This window comes from Arachis stenosperma, chromosome 1 (assembly GCF_014773155.1).
Source record: "Arachis stenosperma cultivar V10309 chromosome 1, arast.V10309.gnm1.PFL2, whole genome shotgun sequence".
Taxonomy (NCBI): domain Eukaryota; kingdom Viridiplantae; phylum Streptophyta; class Magnoliopsida; order Fabales; family Fabaceae; genus Arachis; species Arachis stenosperma.
Window position 1 is genome coordinate 69,275,861 of NC_080377.1, and position 26,052 is coordinate 69,301,912.

The following is a 26,052-nucleotide window of genomic DNA, read 5'->3' on the forward strand; positions in this document are numbered from 1 at the left end:
CCACATCCTCATCTTCCAATATCGCACCAGATTCTATACCCAGCTCCCAGGTCCGTTGGTTTTCCAGTAATTGCTCCTCCACCCTTGAATACTGACTGCCACCATCCTCTCCCTCGGCCTCCAGGTCCTCCTGCCTACCAGCTTCCCGTTCAATACCATGGCCACCCTTACCCTGTTCGCATGCCCTTCTTCGATCAGTTTGAGCACGCCCCTGGCCATCAATAGAGCTCCGGTCAATCCTGTCATCATTTTGTTCCAGGTTCCCGCGTTCCTCCGGATCGTACCCATCAATCGCCGTGGTGCCTACTTCCTCACCCTGCTCATCCCCCTCAATCCTCCTTTCGGCACTCGCGTTCTGGGCCTCCGCCACCCCTGCTGTCTCACGCTCATCCCTGACTGCCAGGAGCTCGTCTTCGTCAGTCCCGGGACTACCTTCATCGTCGACTGCACCGTGAGGATCAGATCCGTCACGAGCGCCGCCATCCTCATCACAGGCGCCTCCATCGTGAGAGCTTCCTTCCCCCTTCGCACGGTCTGGTCGCAGCCTTCCCATCGCACCACTCCAGCCCTCACAATGACCCGACCCATCCACTTCGGGCCCTGCAGGAGTCTTCACTCTAACTAGAGGCATCAAGCCCAATAGGTCCAGCCTCTTCCCCCGGTTCTTAGTGTTTCCAAAGGCCCACTCCTTAGTTGGACACCCCATCCTTCCATCCCTCTGAAAATTAGTATACCCGGTTCCAGCTTCCTTTTTTTGTTTTTGTGTTTGTTCAATAATGGGCCTCTTTGGCAGCCCATGGAGAATGCTAGTAACAGTCCTCTCCGAATCAGCATTACTACTCTGGGCGTTATTTTCGCCATAATTGGGAGCGCCGTGATTCTTTCCACTACCAGCATGATACGTAACGATCTCCCCATAATTGCGATATCCACTGTCATTAATCCATTCATTCAAAATTTCGTCGGTAATTACTATTTTACCCTTGTCATCATCCTCTCCCCGAAACGATTAGGGCTTGTAACTATTACAAGTTCATTAACGCCTAATCCACCAAAATGTGCTGCAACTCCTATGTCACTTACACGCGCTATATTCACGCCGTTTCACGTTTTTTTTCCTCTTTTTCTTCTTCTTCTTTCTCCGTGCTTCCTCTTCCTCTTCTTCTTTTTCTTCTTCTTTCTCTGTGTCTCTTTTTCTTCTCTTCCTCCCTCTTTTTTTATTGAAATTTCTTCTCCTCTTTTCGTTTTCTCTTTCTCCTTCATCAAAATCACCAGAAAAAACGAAGAAACATTATTCAAGGTACGTTTCTTGCCTTCTCTTTCTCCTTCTTCTTCTTCTTCTTGCTACACGTTCTTCTTCCTCTTCCTGTTCTTCTTCTTCATTTACGTGCTTTTCTCTTTGTTTTCTTTCTTCGTTATTCTCGGTTTCCATTAATTTTTGACATCAAGCTCTGATATCGTTTTTGAAGAAGAAGAAGCAGCATCAGAAGATGAAGAGGAAAAAGAGAGAGAGTTCTGAATTATGCATAATGTGTACTTCAACGAATTTTGGGTGTATTTCTTAAACTCTTTGGGTGTATTTTTGTAAATCCTTTGGGTGTATTTCTGTAATCCTTTGGGTGTATTTCTGTATTCGTTTGATTTATTTCTGTAACTGTTTGGGTGTATTTCTATAATTCTTTGGGTGTATTGATTTCAAGAAGAAATATACTGTCTCTCCCTATATTGGGTGTATTTCTTAAATCCTTTGGGTGTATTTCTTAAATTCTTTGGGTGTATTTCTGTAATTCTTTGGGTTTATTTTTGTAACTGTTTGGGTGTATTTCTGTAATCCTTTGGATGTATTTCTATAATTGTTTGGGTGTATTTTTGTAATCGTTCGGGTGTATTTCTGAAGTTCCATCATCTTCAAAACAATTTCAAAGCTTGATTTCAGAAACCATGAAAATCGAAAAAAACAGAAGGAGATCGAAGGCAAAGAGAGAACGCTTTTCCATACAAATCATACAAGTCATTTATATTCACGCTTCTTCTTCTTCTTCTTCTTCTTCTTCTTCTTCTTCTTCTTCTTCTTCTTCTTCTTCTTCTGTAACGCGCGTATTAGGCCCATCTTCTTCTGCTTCTTCTTCTGTAACGCGCGTGTTAGGCCCAACTTGTAAGACTTGTAAACAAAAATGACTTGTTAAAATCTGCAGCAGAGGTGTAAATTTAATTTTTTATCGGGTGTATTTATAGTCTGTGTTTGGGTGTATTATGCAGATCTCTATGCAGACCGTCATATATGGGTTCCAATCTATCTGGATCACCACTTCATATTATAGTACCTGTAAATCAGACATTTTGAATACACCAGAGAGAGTTTAATTATGGAAAAAAAATTTACTTATAATTGGATCAAATATATTTACACCATGTGTTCAATTTCTTACAAGAGTATATAACAGTTACATTAATCAGTGACAATATCATTAGAATCTATCTGACAAAATGGACTCAATAACAATGAGAATGGCCTGGACAGTCTTATTGCATCACTTCTCCTCGCTCATATTTCTGAATTTCTCACTCAACAAATGGGTTGCACACTTTAGGTCCTTGATTTGCTGTAAACAAAGCAAAATTAGAGTTAGATATATTTCTATTATGAAAAACTGATTTGATCGAAGACATATATTTGTTCTTACATTTTTTTCAGCTTGGTTTTTGCCTTCCATTTTTACTGCAATGAAAAATACACCCATAGATATCAGTCAGATACACCCATAGATCAACCATATACACGCAAACTGATTTTATAAGTATTTAATGAGATCAGTTCAAAATGATGTTCAATTGACTCAAACAACGATAAATATACAAGCTCTAGCAATATTACAATGTCAAGCAATATACACCTAAGGACAAGCAATATTAGAACAGTTGCAACAGTTGATTATATTACATGATATGGGTTCAGGAATATACACCCAACAAATTACGCCGTATACACCCAACAATCAACCATATACACCCAACACATTACACCATATACACCCAACAATCAACCATATACACCCATATAAATTACTCCATATACACCCAATAAATTAAGCAATATACAGCGAAAAATCAGTTACGAGAAGAACTAGAACAAGAAGAACAGTAAAACCTAGAACCACTTTGAAGAACAGTAAAACCTAGAGGAACTTACAAGAAGAGTAAAACCTAGAATAAGAAGAATAGTAAAAACAATGATATGAGATTTAGAACAAGAAGATCAATAAAACCTAGAAGAACATAGAAGAACAGTAAAACATAGTTCTTCAATTTCGAAATCAGAAACAGAAATGTGGAAAATGTATAAGATGAGTAAAACAATAACGTACCTTGAATAATATTTTGTTGATGGTTTCTGCTATTATTTGCGACGAGTTCAAATGTCTCTTCAGTTTGGAATGTTGCTCGAAACTTGAGGATTTGTGTTATCTTTGAAGGAGAAGAGGAAGTGGAAGAAGTGGAAGAGTCTACCATTACTTGAAGCGTACGTAACCGTTTGAATGGGAGCGCGTGAATGTTACGCTCCATTCAATCCCTCTTCATGCGCGTGTATTGTTTATGGGTTGGGTCAACTTGTAAAACTTGTAACTCGTTTTTGCTTGTATGTGTAGCAGACCCGTAGTAAAAAATCCTATTTTATAATAAAATTACAAAAAAAAATTAAAAAAATCTGTTCTCTGTTTTAAATGCCAACAGCTATATACACCCACTAATATTAAATAAATTTGACCTTTTGACTTAGTTTGAATGGAATTATTTTATTTTTGAGAATAGAAATTCTGTAATTAAATAAATGTTGGTGTTTGAGTAATATGTATCTTCAATGCTAATTTTAAGTTTAATTTTATTTTGAATCTAACAAATAATATATCAATCTTTATGAGATGATATGTCATAGTGATTTGTGAGATTTGTCATTCTAAACTTTTAATGTTCGATCACAAATTAATTAAAGTTCTATATTATTTGTAATTATTCCATCACAATAATTATACAAATAACAAAATTTTATTGATTTTCTATTAAAATGATATTGTCTCTCTAAAATAAGACTAATTTTATTTATTTATTAATTTTAATATAAATTTAAATTATAAATTAATTTATTTTTTAAAAAGATAAAAAAATAATACTTCAAAAAACTATTAAAATTTCTCTTACAATTAATTTCATCTCCATTAAAGTAAACGAGATTCTAGAAACAGTGGGGATGAGCTCTTCAAAGTGGGAATGTTAGTGACGACTAAGTGAAAGTTAAATTTCTAATTATTAGGATTGGTTAATTTTGAATGTTAAATCGCATCATTTACAAGGTATTTTTATGTCTATTATTTCTCTTGAAATTGACATCTTTAAATTTATTTGTGTTTTAAAAAAAAGTTTAACTCGTAGTTGAGAGATTTAATTAAAAAAAAAAAGAGAAAAATTCAATTGTTCAATTGTTACAGCTGTGATTTATGAAGAATTTAAAAATAGAGAAAATAAATTGTATTTATTATTTAACAGAAACTCTAAGAAAGTAACAATTTTTAGTAATTTTAACTATTATTTAATCAATACAAATATTAAATTATTTTTAACAAATAAATTTTACTAATTTATATGTATAAATTATAAAAAATAAATATAAATTAAATTAATTTATGTGTGTAAATTTTAATAAATATAAATATAAATTATATTTTTTTGTGTATAAATACTTATAAATATATATATAAATTATTCTTGACTAAATATTAGTAAAAATAATAATATTTACTAATCATTTAGTATTGTTGATTTTTTTTAAAATTAGGAAAAAAAAGTTGTACTTGCTGTGATTTATTTATATTAAGAATAGTATATATGGATGAATAATATACATTGAATCTGAATAGAAAAATAATTAGTTATTTTTTTAGTTGAAAAAAAGTGAATTACCTTGCTACGTGTTTATTTTCCTTGCAAGTCTTAATTTGTACCATAACCATAATTTAAAATCATAATAATTGACATCGATGAATAGCAGCTTTATGGGGTTGGAGTGGAGCCATGGTCTCAGTCAATGGTACAAATTTAGGTTTGGAGTGGAGAATGGAGAATGGAGAATGGAGAATGGAGAATGGTTAGGTCATAAGGTAGCAATAGCATTATTGAGGGTGCAAGCATGGTTGCATCGAGCTCCACATGTTAGGTAGTTTATAATTCGGCACTGTTTGGAGAATCATTTTTGATGATTTGGTCATGTTTTGGGGATCAGAAACCACCTTTGGATTTGTGGCTGTGAATGTTCGTACCCTTCCACAGGAAAAAAAAAAAAAAAGCTGCTATCTATCTATGTTAGGGTAAAATCAATGTAATTATCATGTAGGCCTTTTACTTTTCCAACCAATGCATAATTTTCATAGATACCACACTGGATTTAATTTAGATTCGGATTTGGACAACTTTAGCCCTGCATGAACCTAGCATGTACCTCCGCACCTTATGAGTTATGGCCTTCCACTACTACACACGATATCTATTTTAATAAAAGTGAAAAGTACTAATTTGATTATCACAACATAAATAATAATAAGTAATAATCATGAAAAAAAAAAGCAAAAACAAATTGCCAAGGGGCGAAAAAGTGTGAATTTAAAAGATATTGTTATTTTTGTATTTTTTTAAATATAAAGATCGTTTTTCAAAAAAAAATAAATAAGAGAGGATATTCTATAATTTTTTTAATTTAAAAATACAAAATTATAGAGTGCAATTTCAGTTTATTTTTTATTTTGAAATGCAAAATTTAAGTGCATGATTTTAATTTTTTTTTTACTTTTTATTTTGTGAAATGTAGGATGTGATTTTAATTTTTTGAAAAGAAGATCGTAGTGTGCGATTTCAGTTTTCAATTTTTTTTTATGAAAAGATATTGCAAGGTATGATTCGTTGTTACATGGTATTGTGGAAAATCACACCAAGTGATTTTTTCAACTCCCTTTGAGGACATTCTTTCTCCTTATATATGTGTATTATCCCATGCATGTGTTGTCATATAATTGCATTTCACCTACCTTTTCATAGAAAAATTAATTGTGAAAAAAATGTCTTTATATTATCTGTTATTAGAATTTAAGCATAAAAATAATTTATATTTTTTAAATTTTTACAATTGTTACTTATTATTCTCTTCTCTTTTCTTCTTTTTCTCATTTTTTTTCTCTTTTTATTCTCCCTTTTCTTTGCCAGTCACCATCATCTGAAACACTATCATCATCGAGTTTCACCTTGACAACCATCACCGCACCAACTTCTTTTTTCTTCTTCCTCTTCCTCTTTTTTATTTCTCTTTTTCTTCCTCCATCGTGCCCTCTCCAAAACCACCATCTTTTCCCTCTGTTTTGCCACCAACAATCACCACCACCGTGGTTTCCTCTTCCTCCTCCTCTTCTTCTCCTTCTTGCCCTCACCCAACCTCCCTCAATAGCTCATCCAAAAATCTTTCCGGCGCCACCAAGATCTTCGCCGTCCTCACCGTCCTTTGCGTTGTCACCGCTAACAACTCTCCCTTCCTTGATTGTTACTATGTCCAAAGTCATTTGCCAATGCCTCGTCCTCCGCAAGCGTTACAAGAGTATGTAACACCCTATCACATAGAGCTTTATGCTTAAATTTGTAAATTAGAGGTGGTGAGGTATTACGTCCTCTAAAAGACAAAATACGTACTTATGTATAAATAAAGAATAGTTTAACTAGGAGTCTTGAAGGAAAAGTTGAACAAAATAGAACTCGAAAGTCGCATCGCACTCGAAATGTTTAAGCATAGAGAAGAGATAGATAATAGTATACGGAAAGGATAATACAAATATATCTACAGAGTTCTAAAAAATACATATAGCAAGTTCCAGACTCGACCTGCGAAGCAAAGAGCATATATATATATATATATATATATATATATATATATATATATATATATATATCATGTTTCTCCGAAATCAACCTCTAAGAGAGACAATACAAATCTTATATATAAAAGTGGAGAGTACTACATATATATATATATATACTAAATACAAAATATAAATGTCCCCCAAAAGTAGATCTTCTCTTGCCAAAGAGTCTTCAGCATGCTTAATGAGGTGCCTTACATCCTGTATTTGAAAAATAATAGAACATGTATGAAATGAGAACCGCGATTTCTCAGTATGGCAAAGGTGCTCATATAGATAATACATAAGGTCCTGAGAAGCCAAAGACATTCCAAAATCTCCAACAATTCAAACCAAATCCTAGAGTTCTCACTAAGCCAAAAATAAGATGACTATATCTAAGGATTCTAAGATAACTCTTTCTCAACAGTTCTCTCCAAACATCCTAATCACCAAGTGGAACAACCCTTGGCATCTCGTCCACCCACCTGAGGGATCTCTCATAAACAAACACAAACAAGACAAGTAGGGAAAACACAAATACGAGAAACAGATACTGCAAATAGGTCAAGTAGCAATTAATTACAATTAAGCAAATAGGCAAGCCCAAACAACTGCATACTTAAATAAAACATACAAGTGTATTGGTGCACGAAATTGTGATCATCAATGGCGCCATCAACATGGTATGCTCAATTGCAATCTCAACTCTTTATCACAACTTCGCACAACTAACCAGCAAGTGCACTGGGTTGTCCAAGTAATAAACCTTACGCGAGTAAGGGTCGATCCCACGGAGATTGTTGGTACGAAGCAAGCTATGGTCATCTTGTAAATCTCAGTCAGGCGGATTCAAATGGTTATGGAGGATTAATGATTAAAAGATAAATAAAACATAAAGTAAAGATAGAGATACTTATGTAATTCATTGGTGAGAATTTCAGATGAGCGTATGGAGATGCTTTGTCCCTTCCGTCTCTCTGCTTTCCTACTGTCTTCATCCAATCCTTCTTACTCCTTTCCATGGCAAGCTGTATGTTGGGCATCACCGTTGTCAATGGCTACAGTCCCATCCTCTCAGTGAAAATGTTCAACGCGCTCTGTCACAGCACGGCTATTCATCTGTCGGTTCTCGATCATGTCAGAATAGAATCCAGTGATTCTTTTGCGTTTGTCACTAACGCCCCACAATCGCGAGTTTGAAGCTCGTCACAGTCATTCAATCCTTGAATCCTACTCAGAATACCACAGACAAGGTTTAGACCTTCCGGATTCTCTTGAATGCCGCCATCAATTCTAGCTTATACCACGAAGATTCCGATTAAGGAATCCAAGAGATAAACATTCAAGCCTTGTTTGCATGTAGAACGGACGTGGTTGTCAGGCACGCGTTCATAAGTGAGAATGATGATGAGCGTCACATAATCATCACATTCATCATGTTCTTGGGTGCAAATGAATATCTTAGAACAAGAATAAGCTGAATTGAATAGAAGAACAATAGTAATTGCATTAATACTCGAGGTACAGCAGAGCTCCACACCTTAATCTATGGTGTGTAGAAACTCCACCGTTGAAAATACATAAGAACAATGTCTAGGCATGGCCGAATGGCCAGCCTCCCATAATCTAAGAACTAGACGTCCAAAGATGATCCTAAGATCTAAAGTGATCAAAAGATGAAAATACAATAGTAAAAGGTCCTATTTATAGAGAACTAGTAGCTTAGGGTTTACAAAAATGAGTAAATGACATAAAAATCCACTTCCGGGCCCACTTGGTGTGTGCTTGGGCTGAGCATTGAAGCTTCTATGTGTAGAGACTTTTCTTGGAGTTGAACGCCAGCTTTTGTGCCAGTTTGGGCGTTTAACTCCCACTTCTGTGCCAGTTCCGGCGTTAAACACCAGAATTCTTGAGCTGATTTGGAATGCCGATTTGGGCCATCAAATCTCGAGCAAAGTATGAACTATCATACATTGCTCGAAAGCCCAGGATGTCTACTTTCCAACGCAATTAAGAGTGCACCAATTGGGCTTCTGTAGCTCCAGAAAATCCACTTCGAGTGCAGGGAGGTCAGAATCCAATAGCATCTGCAGTCCTTTTTAGCCTCAGAATCAGATTTTTGCTCAGGTCCCTCAATTTCAGCCAGAAAATACCTGAAATCACAGAAAAACACACAAACTCATAGTAAAGTCCAGAAAAGTGAATTTTAAATAAAGACTAATAAAAATATAATAAAAACTAACTAAAACATACTAAAAACAATGCAAAAAACGTATAAATTATCCGCTCATTATGTATATGATGCATGTCTGCCCTATGACCAATGATATCATCTATTGGTTATACAGCCAAACCCAACTTGTCTAGAAACGATCCTTAGACAATGCCTGTGTGCACACATCCCTAAAAGTCTATGCATGTATATAATCATTCATTTATCATCTCATTGGGGGAATCCGGGGAGTTAAAGTGTCCGATCACATCTTGCGACAGAGGGTCAACAGAGTATCAAGTCTCAACCTAGAGTAAGTGGAGGAAAACTACTACATCTACTTAAAAAAACTTGTGTCTCAGATAATTTAAATGCATATGCGCCATATGGATCTTTCAATCATAATTCATCAATAATATCATCACCCTTATTCATATTTCACACAATTACAATTCATCATTATAATCATCCTCCTTATTCATATCTCATACAACTTTACCCACGCCTTAATAATACAATTATTTACTTCGCAAATCTTTCACAATGTCAAACTAACTCCCTCAATAGGTTCGCTCTTCTTTCGAAGCCTAAAACTAGCTATCAGATCTTAAACAGGGATTACAGAAGTTTGAAAAGCTAGAAGAATGGTTAAAAATTCAAAAATACAACTTTGGCAAAACAGTATGGTCATGTGTACGCATGCCACCCGTGTACACATGGTTTTCAAAATCTGAGGAGGTCGCGTACGCGAACAATCTCTGCATACGCAAAATTTGGAAAAATGACAGTTCCGCATATGCATGCACTGTTCGGCATGTGGGAATACTGAGTAGAACCCAATACTTGCATCGCGTGGAACCTTCTGCGTATTCATGCATATCAGAACTCCAAAAAACTTATAAGTTTAGAAAATTAGTTTTTCATACCAAACTTCAATACGCATAACTTTTTTGTTAAAAATTATTTTTAGTCTGTTCTTCAAAAGTTATAAACTTCTCGGATCCAATTTTTATTCAGGATAAGTTTCACAAGATTTGAAGGTCTTGAAGCTAAGTTATGGCCCGCTAAAATTGGTAAAAAAATCAATTTTTACCAAAAGTTCAAATCCTCTAGTTTTCCAAACTTCTCAATCCAAAACCAACCAAACCACAACCAAATCAATACCAATTACTCCTAACCATGATCACACACTTCTCAATCACTCTACAAACATATCAATACTTAAATTCTTCATTCTATTCAACAAATTCCACTCATAATTTCTACCAATTTCAATATTAAACAACAACAATTCACGTTACATGCACTTACCATGTCTAAACAATCAGACCAATCAATTCACATTATTCAAGCCTATCCTAAGACAACTAGCCTAAGGTTCACACAATATTATATATTAACTACAAGAAATCGAAACCATACCTTGGCCGATTTCTCCCCAAGCTCAAAACACCACCGAAAACCTCATTTTCACACAAGCCTCCAAGTTTCCAATTCACCAATTCAACTAGTCCCATCCACCAAAGCACTCAAAATGCCAATTAAACTTCTATCCACATGAATTCAATCTAAATATTACACAATTTACCAAAATCACACTAGGGTTCCACTAATTTAATAATTCACAAGATGTTAGTAGTTCTTCACCTTACCACAGATTATTAGGGAGAAATCCAATAATTTCTCACTGCTAGATATACCTAAATCATAAAAAATACAAAATTTCTCCATACCCATTAACCAAAATGGTAAAAATGGATGAAATGAAGAACCAGGTGAGAAATTCGAATTTGTTAATATTTTGTTCAGATGGATTTGAAAAGCTTGGTAAGATGATCGTTCGGCCGCAAATGGTGCGGTGATCAGAGCTTCGGATTGAAAGTTACGATCAAATGAAGTTTGAGGTGAAAAAGGGTTTTGGTTCCCTTTCACTCTTCACTATTTCCCTCCCTCTCTCTCAATGTGTTTCTAATTTTGGATGGCTTCATTAAGTGTGGAGAAGGGTTTTATGGTTAGGCTTAGGCCCAACATAGGTCCGGTTCAACCGGTTCTGTCTGCTAACCCAATTTTAGGCTAAAATATTTAAAATTAGTGTTTTAATTCGTATTTTAAATATTTTTTACTTACCCAAATTATAAAATTTAGTTTTCTAATTTCTTTGGCTTATAATTTGTTTATTAGTTAATTATTTATTAATTCACAGGGTTTTACATCCTACCCACTTTATTTGGAATTTTGTCCTCAAAATTCAATTACTTGATAATAACTGCGGGTAGTCATCTTCGATTCAAGCTCCCGGGTGTACTCTTCTATTCTGACTCGACTCCAAGCAACATTTATTAGATGTACTTCTTTTTCTCTGAGTTTCTTAATATTGACATCATCAATCCTGACTGGGATCACTTGAAATGTCAAATCCTCTTTCAACTGAACTGATTCAGGTTCTAAGATATGACCTGCATTAAAAGTATACTTCCAAAGCTGCGAAATGTGAAATACATCGTGCAGGTTCGAAAGATGTGGTGGTAGAGCTATCTGATACGCCACCAACCCAATTCTCTTCAGAATTTGAAACGGATTGATATAACAGGGATTTAGTTTCTTTGTCTTTATCGCTCTTTCGATACCTGTAGTTGAAGTAACTCTCAGAAACACATGGTCGCCCTCTTCAAACTCTAAAGGTTTCCATCTTCTGATCAGTATAGCTTTTCTGATGACTCTGAGCGGTAATGATTCTAGATCAAATCTTCTTAATATGTTTCATCATCTCTGTCACCAACTCAGGCCCCAACAAACTCGATTCTCCGATCTTATACCAACATAGTAGAGATTGGCACTTTCTCCAATACAGAGCCTCATACAGAGTCATTTCAATGTTCGTATGGTAACTATTATTGTAGGAAAACTCTACTAGTAGCATGTATTGATCCCAACTTGCCAGTTGGTCTAGCATACAAGCTCTCAGCATATCTTCCAGAGTTTATATTGTTCTCTCAAATTGACCATCGATTTGAGGATGGCTTAGGCATAATTGAGTCCTGAACACTTTCTGAAATGCTTCCCAAAACCTTAAAGTGAGAATCTCTATCAGATACAATAGCTGTAAGCACACCATGCAGTCTTACAGTCTCTTTAATGTACAAACGTGCCAACTCTTCCAAGGTATAGCTCACACGAACAGGAAAGAAATGAGTAGACTTAGTTAACTGATCAACAATTACTCAAACCGCATCAAATCCCGCTCAAGTTCTTAGCAAACCAGACTCGAAATCCATGGTGATGACTTTCCATTTCCACTGTGAAATCTTTTAGGGTCGCAGTGTTCCAGACGGCTTCTGATGTTCAATCTTCACCTTCTGACAAGTCAAACATTTAGATACATGAACTGCTACGTCATTTTTCATTCTTGGCCACCAAAACATCGCCTTCAGGTCATGATACATCTTGGTAGCCCCAAAATGAATCGATAATGTACTCCTGTGAGCCTCTATCAGCACATCTCACCTTAAGTCTCCCATATTCAGCACACAAATTCTTCCTATGTACCTCCAAACTCCTTCTCTGTCTCGAGTAACCTCTCTTTGTTTCCTCTGTTCTATTCTTTGTAACATTTTATGTAACTCCTACTTATTCTGTTGAGCCTTTTGAATCTCAGCCTTGAAATCACTTGAGATATGCAACTGATGTAAGCACACATTCCCGGCTACCTCTCTAATGACCAAGCTAAGATTCTTAAACTCTGTCAATAACTTTTCCTCTTTGATCATCATCCAAGCAATGTTTAAGGACTTTCTGCTCAGTGTATCCACCACTATGTTAGCTTTTTCTAAATGATAACTCAATTCAAAATCATAATCCTTCAGCAATTCAATCCATCTCCTCTGACGCATATTAAATTCCATCTTATCAAAGAGGTATTTCAAGCTCTTATGATCAGAGAAGACTCGAAACTTAACCACGTAAAGATAGTTCTTACACACTTTCAACGCAAACACAACCACAGCAAGTTCCAGGTCGTGATCGGGTAATTCACCTCATGCGGTCTTAATTGACGAGAAGCATAAGCTACAACATTTTGGTGTTGCATCAGTACATATTCCAGACCATTTAATGAAGTATCATAATAAACGTCGAAGGAATCATTGAGTTCAGGCAACACTAGTACAAGCGCTGTAGTCAGTTTCTGCTTCAAAGTTTGGAAGCTCTCCTCGCACTTTGATGTCCATATGATTGGTGCGTCCTTCCAAGTTAACTTCGTCATAGGTAATGCGATTTGTGAGAAACCTTTAATAAACCTCCGATAATACCTAGCCAAACCTAAAAAGCTCCTAATCCCCATCACCGATATAGGCCATCCCCAATCCATCACTACCTCACCTTAAAAGGATCCACCGCAATATCTTGCTTATTTACTACGTGACAAAAAATTTCACCTCAAGTTTATTAAAGGATGGAATACCACATAAAGTTTTATTTCTTTTAGATTCTGTAACACGGTCCTCAAGTGTTCTGTATTCTCCTTCTTTGTCTTAGAATAGATTAGAATATCATCGATGAATACCACCACAAACTTATCTAAGAAAGGATGGAATATTCTATTCATGTAATCCATGAACATAGCAGGGGTATTTGTTAACCTAAAAGACATTACAGTATATTCTTAATGACCATAATGAGTTCTAAAAGTAGTCTTAGGGATGTCTTCATCTCTCACCCTTATCTAGTGATAACTAGACCTCAAATCAATCTTTGATAAAAATCCAGCTCCTTGTAATTGATCCAGCAGGTCGGTAATCCTCGGCAATGGATATTTGTTCTTTACTGTTACCTTGTTCAGTTGTTGGTAGTCCACGCACAGTCATATGCTCCCATCCTTCTTTTTCACCAGTAAGACTGGTGTTCCCCACGGGAAAATGCTTGGCCGAATGAAATTCTTATTCATCAACTCCTCTAACTGAGCCTTAAGTTCCGCCAGTTCCAACTGCAACATCCGGTATGGCACAATCAAAATTAGTCCTACTCCAGGCACCAGTTCTATTGCAAACTTGATTTCTCAAAAAGGAGGAAGTTCTAGTATATCTTTGGGGAATACCTCAGGGAATTCGTTCACTACCAAAATCTAACCCAAATTCTATTCTTCTCCCAACAAGCTTGCAGCTAACTGCATGAAACCCAGACACTCACTCCCTCTATAGTTCGCCACAATAAAATTTAAGTAATATCTCTCTGCTACCATCGGTCCTTTTGACCCCTTAGACATAAACTGCACGGATCATTCGAAACAGTCTAATAGTACATGATGCTTCAACAGCCAATCCAAACCCAAAATTAAATCAAGTACAGTCATTGGCAAATATATCAAGTCATGGGTAAACTATCTATTCTTGATTCGAAATTATTCTTGTTGACAACCTAGCCTAGTTACCACAGCCTCGGAGGCAGGAGTACGCACTTGTAAATCATATGCCAAAACAGAGATTTTCAATCCTAACTCGTTAGCTTTCTCAAATGATATGAATGAATGTGATACCCCAGTGTTAAACAAAGCGTCAAGATTTTATTACCGAGTTCACATTTACCCCTGATCAGTGTGTTAGACCTAGCAACACCATCCGTTATCATAGTGAAAACTCGACCATGGTGCTGAGCTCTCCCAGCATCTTGGTTCTTCTTCTCTGAATAAGTCTATGACATACGCCCGGCTCCACCACAGTAGTAGCACAAACCCAAACTAGCTATGTATTTTTAAGACACTCATGACCCATCATATGATTGGTGTTTCTATCTAGCTCATTTTATGAAATCTTTTCTTTATATTCCTTCCTTGAAACAAGCTTCTCATTTTCTGCTTAGTTTAACTTCTTGGGTGCTTTACACCATGAGTTGAAAAGCTATGACTTTAAATGCTTTGTTTTCAAGTTTTACCACTTGATACATAAGCACCACAAGCATTTAATTAGAGGAGTATGTTAGCTCATTTGTTTCTTTTCTTTATTCTCTAATCATTGATGCTCAGAGCCTTGAGTTTTGAGGGAGTGCTTTTGCACTTGAGCCTAGCCTTGACTCTAAGTGTTTTGTTTTCAAACTTTTTGCTTGATACATAAACACCACAAGTACTTGACAATTGAATTGTCATTGGTACTCAGAGCCTTTAGCTTTGTCATTCTTTCCCTTTTTTTTATTAGCTTAATTGCATTCGCTTTTTCAAGGTTTTCATGATTTTCAAAAATTTCATAAAATGTCTTAGATGAAAACTTCAATTAAACAAAATTCAAATGCAATTGAGCAACCAATAGTCATGCTAGATTCCTAATACTTATATGCTCATGCTAACTTCTTCTTTAATTACCTTGTTTGTTTATGATCATGATTTCTTAATTACTTTGACTCACAAAATTCAATATGGTAGTTATAATGTCACAACAACATGTTACAATTCAAAATTCAAGCTATGCTTATTCACAAGGAGCAACCACACATGCATAGAAAGGAATAAAAGACAATCATGCAATTTAAAGTACTGGAAACAAATAAGAGGAAAAGGAACTTTACCACCTTGTAGTTCATCTTCATTGTTGTTGTCACTTTCCTCCTATCTTTCCCTTCCCACACCAAACTTAGAATGGTTGCTTGTCCTCAAGCAATAAATGATACAGTGTTGATGGGATTTATGATGGGTCATGAATGTCTTACACAATGAAATGTGAGTAATGTATGTGCTTAAGCAAGCAAAATTAAAAATAAAATAAAGGCACAAGGAGTAAAAATAGAGACAATGTGATTGCATTAATAAGTGGTGTGCATGGTACATAGCATAAAAAATAAGTGGCAACACCAAACTTAGTGTGACACTTTCATTTTAGAATAATGTAAGTACCCAGTGAAGATTGAAAATTAAATTGTTGCATAGCAACACCAAACTTAAAATGCAATCATATGCCAATTTATTGAAAGTAAACTAAGCAAAGAAAGGAAATGTTACCTACGGTTGGGTTGCCTCCCAACAAGCGCTCTTTTAATGTTATTAGCTTGACATGTTATTTTCAACTTTCTTCCTCTTCTTCCAATTGATTAACAGAAATGACTTTAGAGAAGCAGAGGAGAAGTTTGATATCCCCTGTTTTTGCCTCTTCCCAACGAGCTTTCTTTTGCTATTTGCTTGATTTGCTTTGCTTGTTGGGGTAGGGATGTGATTACTTTTGTTTGACCTTTTTTTCTTCATGAATGTTGTCCTTCGTATCTTGGTCACAATCCTCTTTTTGGTGCTTTTGTTGGTTGCCTTCACTTCTTTGATACCAAGAATTGGGTGTTGTGTTATGGTTGGAGTGTCCTCTTCATCAAGAGCTTCCTGGATTGATGGTTCAATGAAACCATCCTTCATGCAACTCTCTGCTTCATGGAGATGTGGACTCCCTTGGTTGTCTTCCTTCCTTTCTTTTGCAGGATCTTGCATTGCTTCCTTTGGGAGTGAGTTTGCATGTTACTTTGTCACCTCAAATAGCATTTATGGATATGGAATCCTAGGCTCATATGCCTCCACCACCTCATTCTTCATTGAAATTTCACTTTATACAGGGGCCTTTTTTTCTTATTCTTCCAATTCCTCTTCTGCACCCACAAATTGATCTTCATCCTCAATGCTTGGCAATCCTAAGTATTTCTTTATTTTCTCTAAGTGACCATCCATCTTCTTGAAGATAATTTCTTGTTCTTTCTAGGAATGTTCTTGTCTTTCCAAGAGTTCTCTAGTTCTCTCCCTAGATTCTATGATACTTTGAAGGCATTGTTCTGCTTCTAGCAAGAGAGAAAAAAGTTGGGGAGGATTTTGTGAACTTGGGGGTGTTGTAATGAAGTTGTTTTGAGGTGTATGGAATGAGTTTTGTGGGTAGCTAAATGTATTTTATGGATTTTCCAATGAGGGCTGTGCATAGTAAAATAAATTTTGTGGTTGGTGAAATGAATTATATGAACTTTAGAAGGAATTTTGTGCAGAGGCATACTCAAGTGATGAAGAGTTTTGATGATATGAAAAATCATGAAGTGAGATTGGGCAATCTTGCATGAATGTATATAAGGGACAATCAAGTGATGATGGCTCTTGATGACTAGAATATGGAACATTAAATTCTCTTTGATTTTGATCTTCCTAGTCACAACTTGAGTGGTTGTTAAATTCATCAAAATATGGCTCATTTTATGGCCCTGGAAAGTATCCCATTTCATTTGATTGTTCATACTCCACCATTTCTTGTTGATATTCCCATTCACTATTATCATACTGACATGAATCATTTTGTGGCAGTGGACAAAATCCCATGAAATTGTCTTGATCATTTTGTGGCCCTGGAGCATATCCCTGGTGCGCGAAATTGTGAACAATACTTTTCACAACTCTCATAATCCCTGGTCATGAACTCCAAAAACTTGGTGGTTCAATTCCATGGCATTACACAACTTCGCACAACTAACCAGCAAGTGCACTGGGTCGTCCAAGTAATACCTTACATGAGTAAGGGTCGATCCCACGGAGATTGTTAGCATTGAAGCAAGCTATGGTCATCTTGTAAATCTTAGTCAGGTAAACTCAAATGTGTATGATGATGAATGAAAATAATATAAAGATAAAGATAGTGATACTTATGTATATCATTGGTGTAAGAGCTTCAGACAAGTGTATGAAGATGCCTTCCCTTCCGTCTCTCTGCTTTCCTACTGCCTTCATCCAATCCTTCTTACTCCTTTCCATGGCAAGCTCGTGTAGGGTTTCACTGTTGTCAGCAGCTACCTCCCATCCTCGCAGTGAAAGCTAATGCACGCACTCTGTCACAGTACTGCCAATCACCGGTTTGGTTCCCTCCCCTACCGGAATAGAATCCCTCTTTTGCGTCTGTCACTAACGCCCAGTAGGTTACAGGTTTGAAGCACGTCACAGTCATTCAGTCATTGAATCCTACTCAGAATACCACAGACAAGGTTAGACCTTCCGGATTCTCTTGAATGCTGCCATCAAGTCCTGCCTATACCACGAAGACTCTGATCTCACGGAATGGTTGGCTCGTTTGTCAGGAGAGCACTCGGTTGTCAGGCAATCAACCATGCATCGTGCAATCGGAAATCCAAGAGATATTCACTAAGCCTCAGATGCTTGTAGAACAAGAATGGTTGTCAGTCACCTTGTTCATGAGTGAGAATGGTGATGGGCGTCAATCATCACCTTCATCATGTTGAAGAACAAGTGATATCTTGGACAAAGAACAAGCGGAATTGAATGGAAGAACAATAGTAATTGCATTAATACTCGAGGTACAGCAGAGCTCCACACCTTAATCTATGGTGTGTAGAAACTCCACCGTTGAAAATACATAAGAACAAGGTCTAGGCATGGCCGAATGGCCAGCCTCCCAAAGAGGGTTCAATCATCAAAACATGATCAAAAGATCTCCTCTCTTTTCTTTTTACAATAGTAAAAGGTCCTACTTATAGATAACTAGTAGCCTAAGGTGTACAAAGATGAGTAAATGACATAAAAATCCACTTCCGGGCCCACTTGGTGTGTGCTTGGGCTGAGCAATGAAGCATTTTCGTGTAGAGACTCTCCTTGGAGTTAAACGCCAGCTTTAGTGCCAGTTTGGGCGTTTAACTCCCAATTAGGTGCCAGTTCCGACATTTAACGCTGGAATTTCTTGAGGTGACTTTGAACGCCGGTTTGGGCCATCAAATCTTGGGCAAAGTATGGACTATTATATATTGCTGGAAAGCCCAGGATGTCTACTTTCCAACGCCGTTGAGAGCGCGCCAATTGGGCTTCTGTAGCTCCAGAAAATCCACTTCGAGTGCAGGGAGGTCAGAATCCAACAGCATCTGCAGTCCTTTTGAGTCTCTGGATCAGATTTTTGCTCAGATCCCTCAATTTCAGCCAGAAAATACCTGAAATCACAGAAAACACACAAACTCATAGTAAAGTCCAGAAAAGTGAATTTTAACTAAAAACTAATAAAAATATACTAAAAACTAACTAAATCATACTAAAAACATACTAAAAACAATGCCAAAAAGCATACAAATTATCCGCTCATCACAACACCAAACTTAAATTGTTGCTTGTCCCCAAGCAACTGAAGATCAAATAAGATAAAAAGAAGAGAATATGCAATGAACTCCAAAAACATCTATGAAGATTAGTATTAATTAGATGAGCGGGGCTTTTATCTTTTTGCCTCTGAATAGTTTTGGCATCTCACTTTATCCCTTATAATTCAGAATGATTGGCTTCTTTAGGAACTTAGAATCCAGATAGTGTTAATGATTCTCCTAGTAAAGTATGATGATTCTTGAACATAGCCATTTATTGAGTCTTGGCTGTGGCCCAAAGCACTCTGTCTTCCAGTATTACCACCGGATACATACATGCCACAGACACATAATTGGGTGAACCTTTTCAGATTGTGACTCAGCTTTGCTAAAGTCCCCAATTAGAGATGTCCAGGGTTCTTAAGCACACTCTTATTTGCCTTGGATCACAACTCTTATTCTTTCTCTTTTTTTTTTTCGCTTTTTTTTTCGGTTTTTGCTTGCTTTCTTTCTTGCTTCAAGAATCATTTTTTTATGATTTTTCAGATCCTCAGTAACATGTCTCCTTTTTCATCATTCTTTCAAGAGCCAACATTCATGAACCACAAATTCAAAAGACATATGCACTGTTCAAGCATACATTCAGAGAACAAAAGTGTTGCCACCACATCAAAATAATTAAACTATTATAAAATTCAGAATTCATGCAATTCTTTCCTTTTCAATTAAGCACGTTTTTATTAAAGAAAGGTGATGGATTCATAGGACATTCATAACTTTAAGGCATAGACACTAAGACACTAATGATCACAAGACACAAACATGGATAACATAAGGCACAAAAATTCGAAAAACAGAAGAATAAAGAACAAGGAAATCAAGGAACGGGTCCACCTTAGTGATGGCGGCTCTTCCTTCCTCTTGAAGATCCTATGGAGTGCTTGAGCTCCTCAATGTCTCTTCCTTGTCTTTGTTGCTCCTCCCTCATGATTCTTTGGTCTTCTTTAATTTCATGGAGGAGAATGGAGTGTTCTTGATGCTCCACCCTTAGTTGTCCCATGTTGGAACTCAACTCTCCTAGGGAGGTGTTTAGTTGCTCCCAATAATTTTGTGGAGGAAAGTGCATCCCTTGAGGAATCTCAGGGATCTCTTGATGAGAGGGGTCTCTTGTGTACTCCATCCTTTTCTTGGTGATGGGCTTGTCCTCATCAATGGGGGTATCTCCTTCTATGTCAACTCCAACTGAATAACAGAGGTGACAAATGAGGTGAGGAAAGGCTAACCTTGCCAAGGTGGAGGTCTTGTCCGCCACCTTATAGAGTTCTTGGGCTATAACCTCATGAACCTCTATTTCTTCTCCAATCATGATACTATGAATCATGATGGCCCGGTCTAGAGTAACTTCGGACCGGTTGCTAGTGGGAATGATTGAGCGTTGTATGAACTCTAACCATCCTCTAGCCACGGGCTTGAGGTCATGCCTTCTTAATTGAACCGGCTTTCCTCTTGAATCTTGCTTCCGTTGTGCGCCCTCTTCACATATGGTTGTGAGGACTTGGTCCAACCTTTGATCAAAGTTGACCCTTCTAGTGTAAGGATGCTCATCTCCTTGCATCATAGGCAAGTTGAACGCCACCCTCACACTCTCCGGACTAAAATCCAAGTATTTCCCCCGAACCATAGTGAGATAATTCTTTGGATTCGGGTTCACACTTTGGTCATGGTTCTTGGTGATCCATGCATTGGCATAGAACTCTTGAACCATCAAGATTCCGACTTGTTGAATGGGGTTGGTGAGTACTTCCCAACCTCTTCTTCGGATCTCATGGCGGATCTCCGGATATTCACCCTTTTTGAGTGAAAAGGGGACTTCGGGGATCACCTTCTTCAAGGCCACAACTTCATAGAAGTGGACTTGATGCACCCTTGAGAGGAATCTATCCATCTCCCATGACTCGGAGGTGGAAGCTTTAGCCTTCCCTTTCCTCTTTCTAGAGGTTTCTCCGGCCTTGGATGCCATAAATGGTTATGGAAAAACGAAAAAGCAACGCTTTTACCACACCAAACTTAAAATGTTTGCTCGTCCTCGAGCAAAAGAAGAAAGAAGAGAGTAGAAGAAGAAGAAATGAGGAAGAGGGAGAAGGTGGTGTGTTCGGCCAAGAAGGGTAAGAAAGGGTGTTTAGGTTGTGTGAAAATGAAGAGTTGAAGAAGGGTATTTATAGGAGAGAGGGGGGTAAAGGTTCGGCCATTATGGGTGGGTTTGGGAGGGAAAGTGGTTTGAATTTGAAGGGTGAGGTTGGTGGGGTTTTATGAAGGATGGATGTGAGTGGTGAAGGGTTTTTGGGGAAGAGGTATTGAGGTGATTGGTGAATGGGGGAAGAAGAGAGAGAGTGATGGTGGGGTCCTGTGGGGTCCACAGATCCTGTGGTGTCAAGGAAAAGTCATCCCTGCACCAAATGTTGCTCAAAATCACGTTTTGAGCTATTTCTGGCGTTAAACGCCGGGCTGGTGCCCATTCCTGGCGTTTAACGCCAGGTTGTTGCCCTTTACTGGCGTTTAACGCCAGTCTGGTGCCCCTTTCTGGCGTTAAACGCCCAGAATGGTGCCAGACTGGGCGTTAAACGCCCAACAGCTAGCATTACTGGCGTTTGAACGCCAGCTTCTTCTCCTCCAGGGTGTGCTATTTTTCTTCCTGTTTTTCATTTTGTTTTTGCTTTTTTCATTGTTTTTGTGACTTCTTATGATCATCAACCTACAAAAAAGATAAAATAACAAAAGAAAATAGTTAACTATAAAACATTGGGTTGCCTCCCAACAAGCGCTTCTTTAATGTCATTAGCTTGACAGAGGACTCTCATGGAGCCTCAGAAATACTCAGAGCCGTGTGGGAACCTCCCAACACCAAACTTAGAGTTTGAATGTGGGGGTTCAACACCAAACTTAGAGTTTGGTTGTGGCCTCCCAACATCAAACTTAGAGTTTGACTGTGGGGGCTCTGCTTGGCTCTGTTTTGAGAGAAGCTCTTCATGCTTCCTCTCCATGATGATAGAGGGATGTCCTTGGGCCTTAAACACCAAGGATTCTTCGTTCACTTGAATGATTAACTCTCCTCTATCAACATCAATCACAGCCTTTGCTGTGGCTAGGAAGGGTCTGCCAAGGATGATGGATTCATCCATGCACTTCCCAGTCTCTAGGACTATGAAATCAGTAGGGATGTAATGGTCTTCAATCTTCACCAAAACATTCTCTACAAGTCCATGAGCTTGTTTTCTTGAATTGTCTGGCATCTCTAATGAGATTCTTGCAGCTTGCACCTCAAAGATCCCTAATTTCTCCATTACAGAGAGGGGCATGAGGTTTACACTTGACCCTAAGTCACACAAGGCCTTCTTGAAGGTCATGGTGCCTATGGTACAAGGTATAGAAAACTTCCCAGGATCCTGCCTCTTTTGAGGCAGTTTCTGCCTAGACAAGTCATCCAGTTCTTTGGTGAGCAAAGGTGGTTCATCCTCCCAAGTCTCATTTCCAAATAACTTGTCATTTAGCTTCATGATTGCTCCAAGGTATTTAGCAACTTGCTCTTCAGTGACATACTCATCCTCTTCAGAGGAAGAATACTCATCAGAGCTCATGAAAGGCAGAAGTAAGTCCAATGGAATCTCTATGGTCTCATTTTGAGCCTTAGATTCCCATTATTCCTCATTGAGGAACTCAGAGGAGATTGGTACACGCCCACTGAGGTCTTCCTCAGTGGCGTCCTCCTCCTCTCTTTCCTCTCCATATTCGGCCATGTCTATGGCTCTGCACTCTCCTTTTGGATTTTCTTCTGTATTACTTGGGAGAGTACTAGGAGGGAGTTCAGTAATTTTCTTGCTCAGCTGTCCCACTTGTCCTTCCAAATTTCTAATGGAGGACCTTGTTTCATTCATGAAACTTTGAGTGGTCTTTATTAGATCAGAGACCATTGTTGCTAAGTCAGAAGTATTCTGCTTAGAACTCTCTGTCTGTTGCTGAGAAGATGATGGAAAAGGCTTGCCATTGCTAAACCTGTTTCTTCCACCATTATTGTTATTGAAACCTTGTTGAGGTCTCTCTTGATTCTTCCATGAGAGATTTGGGTGATTTTTCCATGAAGAATTATAGGTGTTTCCATAGGGTTCTCCTAGGTAATTCACCTCTTCCGTGGAAGGGTTCTCAGGATCATAAGCTTCTTCCTCAGATGAAGCTTCCTTAGTACTGCCAGGTGCATTTTGCATTCCAGACAGACTTTGAGAAATCAAATTGACTTGTTGAGTCAATATCTTGTTCTGAGCCAATATGGCATTCAGAGTGTCAATCTCAAGAACTCCTTTCTTCTGACTAGTCCCATTGTTCACAGGATTCCTTTCAAAAGTGTACATGAATTGGTTATTTGCAACCATTTCAATCAATTCTTGAGCTTCTGCAGGCGTCTTCTTCAGATGAAGAGATCCTCCAGCAGAGCTATCCAAAGACATCTTGGATAGTTCAGAGAGACCATCATAGAAGATACCTATGATGCTCCATTCAGAAAGCATGTCTGAGGGACATTTTCTGATTAATTGTTTGTATCTTTCCCAAGCTTCATAGAGGGATTCTCCATCCTTCTGTCTGAAGGTTTGGACTTCCACTCTAAGCTTACTCCATCTTTGTGGTGGAAAGAACTTTGCCAAGAAGGCATTGACTAGCTTTTCCCAAGAGTCCAAGCTTTCTTTAGGTTGAGAGTCCAACCATATTCTAGCTCTGTCTCTTACAGCAAAAGGGAATAGCATCAGTCTATAGACCTCAGGGTCTACCCCATTAGTCTTGACTGTGTCACAGATTTGCAAGAATTCAGCTAAGAACTGATGAGGATCTTCCATTGGAAGTCCATGGAACTTACAATTCTGTTGCATTAGAGAAACTAATTGAGGCTTAAGCTCAAAGTTGTTTGCTCCAATGGCAGGGATAGAGATGCTTCTCCCATAGAAATCAAGAGTAGGTGCAGTGAAGTCACCCAGCACCTTCCTTGCATTGTTGGCATTGTTGTTGTTTTCGGCTGCCATGTCTTCTTCTTCTTTGAAGAATTCGGCCAGGTCCTGTACAGAGAGTTGTGCTTTGGCTTCTCTTAGCTTTCGCTTCAAGGTCCTCTCAGGTTCAGGGTCAGCTTCAACAAGAATGCCTTTGTCTCTGCTCCTGCTCATATGAAAGAGAAGAGAAAAAGAAAATGTGGAATCCTCTATGTCACAGTATAGAGATTCCTTGAAGTGTCAGAGGAAAAGAAAAATAGAAAGAAGAAGGAGAAGAAGAATTCGAACTTTAATCAGATAAGGTTCGAATTGTGCATTTAGAAGGAGTGGTACTCCATAAATGGAAGGATGTGGGAAGGAGGGAAGAGAATTTTCGAAAATTCAATTAAAAGATTTTGAAAACATTTTGAAAATTTGATTGATAATTTTCGAAAATTGAAAGTGGGAGAGAAATCAAGTGATTTTTGAAAAAGATTTTGAAATTAGAAGTTTAAAAAGATTTGATTGAAAACTATTTTGAAAAAGATGTGATTAAAAAGATATGATTGGTTAAAAAAAATTGTGATTGAGAAGATATGATTTGAAAACAATTTTAAAAGATATGATTTGAAAACAATTTTGAAAGATATGATTTTAAAAAAAAAATTTGATGACTTGCCTAACAAGAAAAGATATGATTCAAACATAAAACCTTTCTTAATAGAAAAGGCAAAAAAATGTTCAATCAAATCATTAATTGTTAGTAAGTATCTTTGAAAAAGGAAAGAAATTGATTTTGAAAACATTTGATTGAAAAGATATGATTTGAAAAAGATTTGGTTTTGAAAAACTTTGAAAACTTGAAAAAAAATTGATTTGAAAACAAAATTCTCCCCCTAGCACCATCCTGGCGTTAAACGCCCAGAATGGTATACATTCTGGCGTTTAACGCCCAAAATGCACCCTTTTTGGGCGTTAAACGCCCAACCAGGTACCCTGGCTGGCGTTTAAACGCCAGTCTGCCTTCTTCACTGGGCAATTTTGAATGCCCAGCTTTTTCTGTATAATTCCTCTGCAGTATGTTCTGAATCTTCAATTCCTTGTATTATTGACTTGAGAAGACACAAATAAAAAAATATTTTTGGATTTTTAATAATCAAAATGCAACAAGAATCAAATAACAATGCATGCAAGACACCAAACTTAGCAGTTTGTGTACTACTGACACTATATGAGACACAGAAACACTCAAGCCAAAAGAATTCAAAGATCAAAACAAAGAAATACATGCATGGATTCGAAAAGTATAACAAAAACATGCATTTGACACCAAACTTAAGATGAGACACTAGACTTAAGCAAGAAACATCAAATATTTTTGGTTTTTTGTGATTTTGTAATTTTTTTGTGTTTTTCGAAAATTAAGTGGAAAAAGATATCAAAATTCTTAATGAGAATTCCAGGAATCAGTGCAATGCTAGTCTAAGACTCCGGTCCAGGAATTAGACATGGCTTCACAGCCAGCCAAGCTTTTAAAGAAAGCTTCGGTCCAAAACACTAGACATGACCAAAGGTCAGCCAAGCCTTAGCAGATCACTGCTCCAAAAGCAAGATTGATTAAAATCAACAAGCTCTTGTGGTGATAAGTTGAAACCTCGGTCCAATCAGATTAGACATGGCTTCTCAGCCAGCCAGATTTCAACAAATCATCATGAAACTCTAGAATTCATCTTCAAGAATTTCGAAAAAAATAAATACCTAATCTAAGCAACAAGATGAACCGTCAGTTGTCCAAACTAGAACAATCCCAGGCATTGTTACCAAA

General features: G+C 37.4%; 1 non-coding gene across 1 annotated transcript; it reads left to right on the top strand.

The window, feature by feature from the left end:
* The first annotated feature begins 23,771 nt into the window (after positions 1–23,771).
* Positions 23,772–23,879, top strand: LOC130949085 (small nucleolar RNA R71). The gene has a single exon (XR_009073326.1). It is a non-coding gene; the product is annotated as a small nucleolar RNA R71 (small nucleolar RNA).
* Positions 23,880–26,052: the final 2,173 nt, after the last annotated feature.